This window comes from Anomaloglossus baeobatrachus, chromosome 7 (genome assembly GCF_048569485.1).
Source record: "Anomaloglossus baeobatrachus isolate aAnoBae1 chromosome 7, aAnoBae1.hap1, whole genome shotgun sequence".
In the NCBI taxonomy this organism is placed as follows: Eukaryota; Metazoa; Chordata; class Amphibia; order Anura; family Aromobatidae; genus Anomaloglossus; species Anomaloglossus baeobatrachus.
The window spans coordinates 77,202,338-77,216,400 of NC_134359.1; the positions used below are offsets into that span (position 1 = coordinate 77,202,338).

Below are 14,063 nucleotides of genomic sequence, written 5' to 3' on the forward strand. Positions count from 1 at the left end.
GTGAATGTGGTGAGGGTCGCATGAGGAGACATTCCTTGTGACTTAGTCCCTTGACCGTCTAAAACCATACCAATACCCCTGGCTCTGTTCAAGGTCTTATTAGGGTAGTATGGAGCATTAATATTTTACCCATGGAAGTTTTTAGGGCCCTATTGTTTCTCTCCGTGCCTCTCAAACGTTCATAATCTATATTTTGTGTCGGATAATAATCTCACTTCCTGAGAAGAACGTGACCTGCTCATAAATGATGACAGACACAATGGTGTCAGTAATGCCAGAACTACATAGGATCATAGGATTTTGTAAGGTAGTGACATAAAAACACATTCATAACATGTAGACTGAAGACTTAGATTTTTTATTTATGAGGCGCAAATAATTCAGAGATAAAACGGTAAATCTTTTAGTAGACACGCATAGCTTTATTATTGTTACTGGTCATCAAGTGATCAAGCTGAAATGTGAAAATTTGATTACAAGTGTGATAAAACAATGACGGCACATTCACAAATGTTATGATATTAATTGATAAGAAAAAAAATTACATTTTTGGACATGATTCAGACAGATCCAGGAAACAAAGCTAGAACAAGAAGACTTATAGTTAGCTTTTTCCTTATGATCCTCAACCTTAAGTTGTAGGCACAATGCTAGTGCTTTCCATGTTGTCCATGTTGACCATGAGATCCATGTTGGTCATGATGAGATCCATGCTGGTAATGATGTCCGTGCCCTTGAGGTGGGCCACCATGACCATGGGCACCAGGGTGTCCTGGAGGATGGCCTCCATGAGGTGGTGGGTGGTGAGGATTCGGCTGTGCATGAGGTGGGTGATGCGTTTCATGACCTTTTCCTGTAAACACAAGAGGTCAATGATAACATGACTAAAATATTATAAATAGGGATGATCGAATACCTCAAATATTCAGCTTCGCAAATATTTGCCGAATAGGTCACCACTATTCGACCATTCGCGAATATTCGATGTGCAATGTAAGTCTATGGGAAACCAAAATAACTATTCGGAACTATTCGGGCTTCCCATAGACTTATATAGGGCATCAAATATTCGCATAGCGGCAACCTATTCGTCGAATATTCGTGAAGCTGAATATTTCAGGTATTCGATCATCCCTAATTATAAAGTACAACAACAATATATAGTTAATAAAATTGCACTAAGTGGAATGGATCAAAGTTATTTTTAATATTGTTACTATCTATTGTTTTCCTGATTTTTATAGCTATTCTTTGTTAATAATATTTATAACAGTATGAAAGTACACCAAAAATGTTCACTAATCTACAGGGTCGACAGATTTAAGTCAAAGATGAGGCTGATAAATCCTGTAGATGTATAGGAAATGGTAATTAAGTCATTACCGTGATTAGGATGATGCATGGTGGCTTTTTCTGGGGAGAAAAAAAAAATTATAAACCAATCGCACAAGCCATTATTTTATTTTTATATCCATATAGTTTACATATTTGTGACCTACTCAAAGTACAATATAATCATTATAATTACCATATAGAAAGTTAGTTTGAATCTATCCTATGGATCACGTAGCGGATACAGTATTACTCACACATGCGTATGAAAAGTGACACGTTTTTTACATACGTGAGATAGAATATGTTGTCATCTGTGTGTACATGTGCTATCCGTGTGCTGTACGTATTTTTCACTGACCCATATACTTGTAATGGCCCCTGCCATTCGAGCTGCCGGCAAAAAAACGGCATAAACGGTATATACACATACATGTGAAGATCACCTTAGGTTATAATGGGTATGTGTGGTATCCGTGAAAAAAAATGTCTGCACACCTACCGGAAACACGGACCTGGAAAGGGGGTCTAATACTGTATATTTTAGACACTTCATAAGTTCCAGATGGCTGATCAAAAGGGTTTTTTTTATTATGAAGTATAAATAGTTAAAGAGTAAGTAAGATCTTTTTTGTTCATTTTAATGTTGGAGATGTAATTTGCAAAAATATTGTAATTGGGTTAATTACCAGAGAAAACAGATGAAGCGCTGCTGCCCCTGCGCTCCCTGCTCTCCTCCTCCGCAGGGACGCACGCCACTCACTGCCACGTCCATCTCTCACAGATGTCCCAGTGCTCCCCGCTCTCCCCTTTCCATGGTGACATGCGTCACTCACCGCCGCGGCCAGCTCGCATATGTGTCCTGGTGTCTTCCTCCTCCACGTGTGCGCTCCCTGCTTCCCCCTCCTGAGGCCTGTGCGTTCTCAGGGAGAGAAAGCCATGGAACCCATAGGGTGTAGGGGCGACATGACAGCCCGGAGGGTAGGGAGTTGATGGGGTTAAACAGTGTTGGTTCGTTTAACAATGAGGAAAAGAAGGTGATTGGTTAGGGGGTGGAGTGTGGTGGAAGGAAAGGAGGGAGCTTTATGGTGTATATAATAGGAGGTGGGAGTCAATTATCTCCTCTTGCATTTCCTGGATGACAGCTTGGACGGGCTGTGGAACCTCCATCATGATGTCCTGAGGAATCCTCGGATCTGGTCAGCATGGCGGTGCAGGGCGCCCAGGTAGTGCAGTCCTACACCCAGGCTGCCTGGGTGTCTCCTCGGCACCTTCCCCTCCCCCCCCCCTCTTTGCTGTAGTGCTGGCAGTTTCAGGACTCGCCGGGGTCTTTTGGGGAAGGTGGGGGTGAGGAGGACAACGTGAGAGCCCCCACTCCCGTGGGGACCCTCCGTAGCTGGGTGGGCAGCGGTAGCTTGCAGCGCCCGCTCTGGCTGTCGGGAGGAATCTCCTGCAGGGCCGCGACGGCCGAAAAGGGGGCGTGTCCAGCCCGGGGGCCTACTTCCGGTGTGAGGCCTCAGGCTGGATATTTTGAGCGATGCGGCCGCTCCTGGCAGGGAGCGCGCCCAGCGGCGGTGGATAGACAACACCCCCCGCTCCCTCCGCGGGGGGGCGGAGGACGGCTGCCTACAGGGTCACCTCACCTGTGTGGCTTGGATTATTGGGACCGGAGGACTGGGCGCAGAAGGCGGCGGCGAGGAGGAGACAGGAGGCGCCTGCAGGGTCACCTCACCTGTGTGGCTGGATTATCGGGACCGGAGGACTGGGCGCAGTAGGCGGCGAGGAGGAGACAGGAGGCGCCTGCAGGGTCACCTCACATGTGGGGCTGGATCATCGGGACCGGAGGACTGGGCGCAGCAGGTGGCGACGAGGAGGAGACAGGAGGCCTGCTGTCTATCCTGGAGCAGGCATTGGGATAAGGGTGCAGCTCTCATCAGTAGCGGCTTCCCCCAGGAGGGGAGCGCCCAGCATTGTGGAGGCGACAATCGGCCCAAACAGGGCATGTGGACACGGTGCTCCTGGCGTCAGGGGGCGAACCCGGCGGGCATTCGGTGCCTGCAGCTTGAGGGACTGTCCCGGGATCAGCGACGGACGACTGGCGAAAAGGACGGAAACTATAGGCCGGTAAGCTTAACATCTGTTGTGGGTAAAATGTTTGAAGGGTTTTTAAGGGATACTATTATGGAATGTTTCAATGTTAATAACTGTTTAACTCCATATCAACATGGATTTATGAAGGATCGCTCCTGTCAAACTAACCTGATCAGCTTCTATGAGGATGTAAGCTCTCACATGGACCGAGGAGAATCATTGGATGTCATTTATCTCGACTTCGGTAAAGCATTTGACACTGTCCCACATAAAAGACTGCTAAGTAAAATGAGAAAGCTTGGGCTCGGGGAAAATGTGTGTAGATGGGTAGGTAGCTGGCTTAGTGGTAGAAAACAAAGAGTGGTTATAATTGGTGCATACTCAGATTGGGCCAGGGTTACTAGTGGGGTGCCACAGGGGTCTGTATTGGGCCCCCTACTATTTAATATATTTATTAATGATCTGGTGGATGGTTTACAGAGTAAAATATAAGTATTTGCAGATGATACAAAACTATGCAAGGTAGTTAACACAAAGGAGGACAGTTTGCAACTACAGATGGATTTGAGTAAATTGGAGAATTGGGCTGAAAAATGGCAAATGAGGTTTAACACAGATAAGTGTAAGGTTATGCACATGGGAAGGAGAAACAGATGCTACGATTACTTACTAAATGGGAAACTGCTGGGGAAATCAGACATGGAAAAAGACTAAGGCGGGCTTTGCACACTACGACATCGCAGGCCGATGCTGCGATGCCGAGTGCGATAGTGCCCGCCCCCGTCGCAGCAGCGATATGTGGTGATAGCTGGCGTAGCGAAAGTTATCGCTACGCCAGCTTCACACACACACTCACCTGCCGTGCGACGTCCCTGTGGCCGGCGACCCGCCTCCTTGTTAAGGGGGCGGGTCGTGCGGCGTCACTGCGACGTCACACGGCAGGCGGCCAATCAGAGCGGAGGGGCGGAGATGAGCAGGATGTAAACATCCTGCCCACCTCCTTCCTTCCGCATATCCTACGGAAGCCGCAGTGAGGCCGGTAGGAGACGTTCCTCGCTCCTGCGACTTCACACACAGCGATGTGTGCTGCCGCAGGAGCGAGGAACAACATCGGACCGTCGCGTCAGCGTAATCATGGATTACGCCGACGCTGCACCGATGATACGATTACGACGCTTTTGCGCTCGTTAATCGTATCATCCAGCCTTTACACACTGCGATGTCGCATGCGATGCCGGATGTGCGTCATTTTCAATTTGACCCCACCGACATCGCACCTGCGATGTCGCAGTGTGCAAAGTGCCCCTTAGGCATCTTAGTGAATAAGAATCTAAATTGGAGTGCCCAGTGTCAGGCAGCAGCCACCAAAGCAAATAGGGTGATGGGATGCATTGGAAGAGGTCTGGGGGCACGAGATGAAAACATCATTCTCCCTCTGTACAAATCACTAGTCAGACCACACTTGGAGTATTGTGTGCAATTTTGGGCGCCGGTGCTGAAGAAAGACATTACTGAACTTGAAAGGGTTCAGAGGCGGGCTACTAAAATAATAAATGGAATGGGTGCATTACAATACACGGAAAGGTTATCAAAATTAGGTCTATTTACTCTAGAAAAGAGAAGACTTAGGGGAGACCTAATAAATATGTACAAATATATCAGAGGGCCATATAGAGATCTCTCCCATGATCTGTTTGTACCAAGGACTATGACAAGAACAAGGGGGCATTCTTTTCGATTGGAGGAAAGAAAATTCCTACATCAGCATAGAAGAGGGTTCTTCACGGTAAGAGCAGTGAGGCTCTGGAACTCTCTTCCTGAGGAAGTGGTGATGGCCAACTCACTGAATGAATTTAAGAGAGGAATGGATGCATTTCGTGTTAGCAAAAGTATAGAAGGTTATAAATAGCATAATCTTACAGGTAGATAGAAGAGCGACCTAGATTATTAGAGGAATGGGGGGGGCTGCAATACCAAGATAGGTTATTAAACTTGGGGTTAGTTAGTTAGGAAAAACAAAGGCTTAGGGGGATCTAATCACAATGTATAAATATATGAGGGGACAGTACAGAGACCTTTCCAAAGATCTCTTTACACCTAGGCCTGCGACTGGAACACGGGGGCATCCGCTACGTCTTGAGGAAAGAAGGTTTAATCATAATCACAGATGAGGATTCTTTACTGTACGAGCAGTGAGACTATGGAGCTCTCTGCCGTATGATGTTGTAATGAGGGATTCACTAGTAAAATTTAAGCAGAGCCTGAACGCATTTCTTGAAAAATATAATATTACCAGTTATGTATATTAGATTTTATGACAGGGTGTTGATCCAGGGAACTAGTCTGATTGCCGTATGTGGAGTCAGGAAGGAATTTTTTTCCCCATTGGAGCTTATTTGACACATTGGGGTTTTTTTGCCTTCCTCTGGATCAACATGTTAGGCTACGGGTTGAACTAGATAGACTTAGAGTCTCCCTTCAACCTTAAAAACTATGAAACTATGAAACTATGACGGTGACGGCTGATCTGAGGGCGTCCTCTGGAGGCAGCCTGGCGCGGTAATCAATTTAAGTTTCAGACTTTTTGTAGTGGTGGGGGGACAGTCGCTGTAGTGGAGTAGTGTCTGGAGATATGGGTAGCAGCTGGGGGGGTTTGGAGCATGTGGTTAGTTCGTAGGTCGGTTGGTTGTTCTGGAGGCCAGGGGCAGAGTTACGGACGGGGTGGTCTCATGGCAGCGGGGCCGTGAGGGTGCAGGTGGCGTCAGGTCCGGTGGTTACAGTTGCAGGTTGGGGATCGCGAGGTTCGGCGTTTACCGCAGTTTAGGTCTTGTGAGACTTGGTTAAGGGGGCTGATGATTGCGGCACATGTGAGCGGGTGAGACGGCGCAGTTATTGAAGGTTTGCTGGGGTGTTTCATTATTAATCTTCTGATGCATGGTGGTTCTTATTGGATGAATTATGGTGGGTAAGGTAAAGGGGCGAGGGGTCCCGCGGTACGGTGTGTTCGAGGAGTTTTCAGGGGGTTTTTGTGAGTGATGTGTAGGTGCGGGGCCCCGGTATGGCGCGAGGGTTGCTGTGGATAAGTGAATAAAGGAGAGCAGAAATGTAGGAGAAGGTGAAGTGTTGGTTGCTGTAATGGGTTTGTAGGTTTGCAACCGCATCAATGGTAACATGGGGTTAATTTGTGGCTAGTCAGCATGTTATCCCATTGTGGAGGTTGGTGCTGGCAGGAATGTTGAGTCCAGCGTGACTGAATTGGTGTTAATGTAGGTGCTGGGCAGCTTTGGGCTGCTGTGGGTGAACTCGGTTAATCAGCAATGGTGGGCTGCGGACGGAATAATGGAGTTCTTCGGACAGCCGTGATTACGGGTGGGGACTATGCGAGTTATGGTTTGGACTAGAGGATTGGGTACTTGTGGTGCATAGAGTGTAAGTCGGATAGCTTAGGGCCATCTGGTATTATTGGGTGTTTTGCATGGGTGGACTCCTGGCATCTGTGGGCTGGTGGAGTCTATTTAATATTCATATACAATTTAAAAAAAAAAAAAAAAAAAAGGAATGCTTGGCCCGGTGGTAGGTATGGGCATCTGGGTAAGGGTTTGCTTAGGGAGTCGTGGTGCTCCGGTCTCACGGCACGAAGGTATTTGGTTTGAAGGTGCAGTTGTGCGTTACGGGAAAATGGTGGTACGCCCCACGGTGGTCGGCTTTGAGCGGATACTATGGTGTGGCCAAGGTTTTAATTTATCTTGGGGTGTAATATGAGACCTCAAAGGGGGTTGCGTGTCACAAGGTTTTCCTTGAGATCGAAAGGCCCGGACATGGTGTTTGGTAAAGTTGTGTCTCCTGATGCCCATAGTTGCATATGGAGTCAATCGGGCCAGTGGTGTGGCTGCAATTTTCCGGTGGGCATTGTAGTACAGGGAGCTTGTCGTGGTCCAGTTTGCAGAGGCAAGCGGACTATGCATTATGGTTGGAGGTGTTGTTGGGGACCTTGGGATCGAAGGTAATGCTTCAATATCTTCGACTCAGTAAGGGGTACAGGGCGATGGTTGCGGTTGTTTTGTTTTTTGAGGCCGTGTTAATTTTGGGGTGGAGCATGGTTCCGTTAGGCCGTGTGGGCCTCGTTGAAATTAAGTGGGCCTGATTTCGGATGAAGAAGGTCCATTAGTGTGGTAGTTGAGTATGTGGGAAGATTTTGGGATTTTCTGGGGAAGACAGCTCAAGCCTCTGTTGTTGTCAGAGGGTGTGATGGCGGAATAAATCGGTCAGGGGAGACCAGTAGTGATATTTGGCTCTGGGGAATCTGCAAGGTCAGCTGTAGGGGAAATTTCAAGGCTATGGATTGCAGTCATTTTACAGCGGGGTTTCACTTTAGCGGTTTCCTGGGAGAACTAGGTTTGGGGTGCGAAGTGACCCAGTAGCATAAGCAGTGTGAGTGTCATCCTGTTGTTGTATCTCAACCCCAGTGGTGGTTTAATTCAGCTGGAGACAGGAGGAGGACTGACTGTACAGGGTGACTGTACAGTGGTTCTTTGGTCGGTACTGGGGAGGACGATGGTACAGTCGGTATTGCATTTAATTGGTTATAATAAGGCCAGCGGGGCATGGTGTGGATTCCGGTATAGTTTGGGAGCTTGTGGCATGGTGGGCCTGAGTGGCCGTCAGAGGGACCCGGTGGCTCCTGCCACCAAGGATCAGGGGAGTGCGGTGCAGTAAGGTGGACTGGGTACGCTGGATGGTGCATATACGGGATGCTCAGAGTTTAAGTGATAGATGGAAAGGTTTTAATGGTTGGTTTGGCTTGCAAGTTGGGGGAGCAAGCGTTGGGTGTGTGGGGGTCCAGGCCACGCAAGGTGTCACGTGGCCTGTTCTGTGGCGGGGGTAGGTCTGGTCCAGAGGCGGTTTAACGGATAATGTTATTTGATTGGAGAGTCACTTGTAGAATATAGTGGCTCCGGTTACAAGGATCTTGCAGGCATGGGTCCTGCAAGGTGGGGGGTATTGATCCGTAGGTGATTCATACCTCATCTCCGGCCCGGTGTGTGTTGCGGCCAGGGATCATGTTTTGGTGGTGGAAGGTGGTTTCTGGACCGGGCCTACCCAGGGTTACGTATTGTATTACGTACTGTATTATTATTATTATGGTATTACCTATTGTTAAATGTTGGGGACGCCCGTTGGACGGCGCCCCCTTGTGTTAGTGTGTAAACAATAGGCAATAAAGGGCTGCTGTGGCCATTTTTTACCAAGTCGCAAGCAGTGTCCGTGTATTATTGATACCGGGTAAGGGTAATTGGGAATAATATAGGAATCAACGACCGGAAAATCCCTCCTGGAAATGTCAAGAAAGCCATGGAACCCATAGGGTGTAGGGGCGACATGACAGCCCGGAGGGTAGGGAGTTGATGGGGTTAAACAGTGTTGGTTCGTTTAACAATGAGGAAAAGAAGGTGATTGGTTAGGGGGTGGAGTGTGGTGGAAGGAAAGGAGGGAGCTTTATGGTGTATATAATAGGAGGTGGGAGTCAATTATCTCCTCTTGCATTTCCTGGATGACAGCTTCCCACCCACCCTCCCTTCTATTGTGTATTGTTATTATTGGTGTGCTTATATGCATGTATAGTTATTCAATTTTTAGAGCCATTACAACAAAAAAAAAAAAAATGAGAAAAGAAAGGATTGGAGGAAGTGTCGTGTATAAAATAATAATAAAAAAATAAAAAAAAAAAAAAACGAAACAAAAGAGATTTCTATGTGGATTGTGATGTATATTGTCATTTGGGATTCTTGTAAGTGGGTGAATAAGATGGGGGTAATGTGGGAATATATGTATATGTATATGATGTGTATGATGTATATGTGTATGGTCAGCATAAATAATGGGGATTATGTCCTTTGTCACAGCAGCGGGGGTAGGTCTGGTCCAGAGGAGCTCTAATTGTTACTGGTGTTTGGATGGAGAGCCACTGGAGAAGGTACAGTGGCTCCGGTTACTGGTGACCTGCAGGTACAAGGTTGTCTGCAGGGAGGAGGTATTGCTCCGTTGGTGATCAATGCCTTATATATGGGTCAGGCTTGTTGCCAAGGATTATATATTAAGGAGTTGATGGTTGCCAGGGAGTCACAGGTGGCTACAGTGGCCCAGGTGATAGGTAATTGAAAGTACGGGTGTTTTTGGTTTGGGTAAGGGTATTACTCCTTTGGTGACTTTTACCTCATTTAAATATGGGACCATTGTTATGGTCAGTGATCCATTTTGGTGAAATGGTAATCGCAGGAGGAGTCACTGGTTGGGGTCATGGTTCTGGATCCAAGTGCAGTGCAAGCACGTGGTTCTGCAAGGCATAGGGGTTTTGATCCATAGGTGATTAATACCTCTTATCTCTGGGCTAGTTGCAGCCGGGGATGTTGTTGGATTAAAGTCGCTAACGGGCTTTAAGGTTTTTGAGGTCACAGTTACTGTTATGCACATGGGGGATTGATCCGTAGGTGATTGATGCCTCATATCTCTGGGCTGGAGGTTGCAGCCGGGGATAATATTGAGTTGGAGGTAAAGAGGAATGTAAGGTTTTGAGACACGGTTGATACTTGATGCTACTTGGGGGGGTTTTAATCCGTAGGTGATTAATGCCCCCATCTCTGGGTCGGTGTGTTGCGGCCAGGGATCGTGTTTCTGATGGTTGTGTGATTTGAAGGGTCACTTGTAGGATATAGTGGCTTTGGTTACAGGGATCTTGCAGGCATGGGGTCCTGCAAGGTTGGGGTATTGATCCGTAGGTGATTAATGCCTCGTATCTCTGGGTCGGTGTGTTGCGGCCAGGGGTCGTGTTTTTCTGACGGTTTGTGTGATTGAAGAGTCACTTGCGGAATACAGTGGCTTTGGTTACAGGGATCTTGCAGGCATGGGGTCCTGCAAGGTTGGGGTATTGATCCGTAGGTGATTAATGCCTCGTATCTCTGGGTCGGTGTGTTGCGGCCAGGGATTGTGTTCTGGTGGTGGAGTATGGCTTCTGGACCGGACTTATGGCGGGGGTAGGTCTGGTCCAGAGGCGGTTTAACGGATAATGTTATTTGATTGGAGAGTCACTTGTAGGATATAGTGGCTCCGGTTACAAGGATCTTGCAGGCATGGGTCCTGCAAGGTGGGGGGTATTGATCCGTAGGTGATTCATACCTCATCTCCGGCCCGGTGTGTGTTGCGGCCAGGGATCATGTTTTGGTGGTGGAAGGTGGTTTCTGGACCGGGCCTACCCAGGGTTACGTATTGTATTACGTACTGTATTATTATTATTATGGTATTACCTATTGTTAAATGTTGGGGACGCCCGTTGGACGGCGCCCCCTTGTGTTAGTGTGTAAACAATAGGCAATAAAGGGCTGCTGTGGCCATTTTTTACCAAGTCGCAAGCAGTGTCCGTGTATTATTGATACCGGGTAAGGGTAATTGGGAATAATATAGGAATCAACGACCGGAAAATCCCTCCTGGAAATGTCATGTTCCTGGGGCATTCGAGTGCGCCGCTACTCTTTTCTTAAAGAAAGTGGCTCTCACCCTATCGCTGAGAGGCGCTGGGTGTATAAGGCCAGCTCCCATTAGGGGAGTTGCCTGATCAAGGTGGTTAGTTAGCTAGTGTTCCGGTGCCCTAGCCAGCTAGTTGTCAGGTCCCCTTGTCCGCTGTGCTTTTTACAGTATACTATTTCCCTGCCTGTTCGTTCCTGCCGTATCTTTCCCACCTGGCTGTGCCTCAAGCCTCAGCTATTCTGGAGGCTCATGCCAGAGACTGTCCCTATTCCACCTGGCCGTGCCCCAAGCCTCAGCTACCCAGGTGGTTCATGCCAGAGACTGTGCCTATTCTACCTGGCTGTGCCTCAAGCCTCAGCTACCCCGGTGGCTCACACCACACTAGAGACTGTGCCTGTTCGTGCTGGCTGTGCCTCCAACCTCAGTTACCCCGGTGGCTCACGCCACACTGGTGACTTCCTGTCTATCGCCAGCCATGCCACCTGCTACAGGCTGTCTGCTCCTGTGCCCGCCCTTGTCCTGGGGGTCAGCTGCCACATTCCCGGTCCCTTCTCTGGGAGTAGCACCTGGCGTCTGCCCCGTGGTGGGCGCTCAGTCAAGCCCCTCCCACTAAAAGGTTGGGTCTGGGGTCCCCCTGTAGTCCAGTGGGTCCATTTTAGCTCACCACTTGACCATCTCCAGCGGCGAGTGTTACAAAAATGCTAAATCGTTCTATAACAACTACTTAGGTCCATACACTATGGTCCAGATTCACCATTTCCGATTTTTTTAAGTCACTAATCTTTTTCATCTTGTGATATAAGTCACTGTTTTTTGCTCGAAATTCCTCAAAATGGATTTTGGAAGTTACCACAAAGTAAAAAAAATTGGCTTTCTTCCTGGTTTGAACTGTTTTAGTGACTTTTGGTGCCAAAAGTAGCACAAAACTCACATACTGAAAAATACATCCGCTGTGACTGAAGTGGAGTTGCACCAAGTTTTATGAGTTTTTAACGAGTGATGAATCAGGCTAAAACATATGGAATTGCTGGACTATGCCCACAATGCAGAAAACAAATAAAAATAGGGCAGCACATAAAATACACTTCAAAAAAGGCTAAAAGGCACAAATATATAGTGCATTGGGTGCAAATGAATATACTGGAATTTAACAGGATTAAATAAAACTAGAAACTGGAAACTGTGAACTTTTTTTTTTACTTTTTTGCTTTTTTTATAAAGCATCATCCAATTATAATTGCATGAAATGATACGATTTACTAGGATACAGGAAAAAAAAAATAAATTCCTATTGCTGTAATGCCCAAACTTTGTGTATACTGCTCAATAACAATATCACATATATACAATGCATGCCAGCTAAAGCACGTACCTTTCTGACGACAAAGTATTCAAGATCTTGTGATTTTCAGAGTCTACTGACATTTATAGAAGACCAAGACGGGAGCGAGGAGCCAATCACATGCGTGAGGATAAAACAGAAGCAAAGGACAAGTCAGTATTTATTGACTGTATGCCAGAAACAATCTTATCAGAGTAGGTCATACCAAAAGTTCATCAAAATACACATATTTTATTAGCCACTTATCTATCCACTATACCAATATCACGTTCTCATAGCCATCTAAGCATTTATTTATTTTTTTTTATTTTTTAAATCTATTTTTTTAAATCTACAATACATCAATTATTTCAACATTTTTGCAACAATTTTCACTCATTCAAAGGAATGGGGAATAAACACACGAAAAAACACATAAAAAAGTGCTTATTTTATGCAGTATTTTTAGAGTCAGCACTTTGGTTTTAAAATTTGTTTTAAATATTCATTGTGTGGACATACAATGAATATTCCAGAGTGGGGTATTTGGCTACTTCTTTTTTGGACATGTGTCCAGTGCATTTGATATGTGAAGCCCCGCCGGTGTTGTATCGGTGCATACCTTCAGGGACTCCACGTAGCTGGTTCTGGTCACAGGTAGGAAATCTTCGGTTTTGATCGTGACGCCACTCTCAGTATTGCGGTCAGTGGGGACCGCCACTGCAGGTTGAGGGTCGCCTGGGGCTGATGGTATGTGCAGTTAGTTGGAATAGCCTCCTGAGAGTGAGGCAAGCCCCAGGGCCCGGTGTAGGTGCGTAGTACCACAAGTCGCAGAATGACTCACACAGGCAGAACTGTCTTTCAAGGGCTTTACTCACATTTGATGGCAGGGTGAGTAGCCCGGGCGTAGCTGGGATGAACCAGATGGGAACCAGGTATCCTTCAGGCTGACTTTATGAGGGTGACTACTGACTCGCCTTCCTTAGCCCTTGGTGGTTTGGGGTGACCCCGACTTTGAGTCCCTATGGGGGTCGCCCAGGGAAGATGCTGCAGCCTCTCTCCCCCTTTTGTTTGCCGTTTGCTTGTTCCCCGGACCAGGCCACTCCAGCTGCTTGCCTCCTGTGACCTATGGGCCCTCACTGCGGTTACGTGGCTGCGGCTTTTGTGGTGTTGTGGTGTGGGCTTTGAGAGCCCCACACCGGCAGGTTTAGCGGAAGAAAGCTGGATCTATCTTCGCTTCGGGATCTGCCGCCCGGTTGGGCCTGGTGCTCTCTAGCAGTCTCCTTACTTCCCACTCCGTGCACTCTCTAGCTGAAGCTGGCTTTCAGGCAGCACTCCTAGTTGACCGTTCTCCCCCGTCAGTAGCCACTGCGCGGGCGCTGTTAGACAGCATCAACCCCACAGGTCTGCTCCTCACTGAGCCCTCTGGAGTTCTCTGCTCTAACTGACTCACTGCTCCTCCTCTCCTGTTCTTGCCTACGCCACCTAGCAACCAGACTCTCCACCACACCCCTTGAGAGGAGATGGAGGCTTTTGACCCCCTGCCACTATTCCAGTGGAGGTATAGGCTTTGCCCCCTCCTGGGATCCCCAGGGGTCCTCTCAAAGGTACATGTGTGAGACCTGATCACTATGCGCCTGTGTACCACACCCCGGTCAGCCTTCTGGATTACCTGTGTTGTACTGTTCCCAGCATGGGTGCAGTACTCAGTGGTGCCTGACCAGGTCAGGGGCGCCACAGATACACTGCTGATTTTGCAAGTCTTCCCACCTACAAAGAATGGAGAAGTCTGTAATTT

The 14,063-nt window shown here is 47.6% G+C and overlaps 1 long non-coding RNA gene across 1 annotated transcript; it reads right to left on the reverse strand.

Annotated features, from left to right (window-relative positions):
• Positions 1-416: 416 nt before the first annotated feature.
• On the reverse strand, positions 417-12,358 carry LOC142245903 (uncharacterized). The gene is made up of 3 exons (XR_012724807.1): positions 12,317-12,358; positions 1,384-1,413; positions 417-853 (listed from the first exon to the last, which is right to left on the reverse strand). It is a non-coding gene; the product is annotated as an uncharacterized LOC142245903 (long non-coding RNA).
• Positions 12,359-14,063: the final 1,705 nt, after the last annotated feature.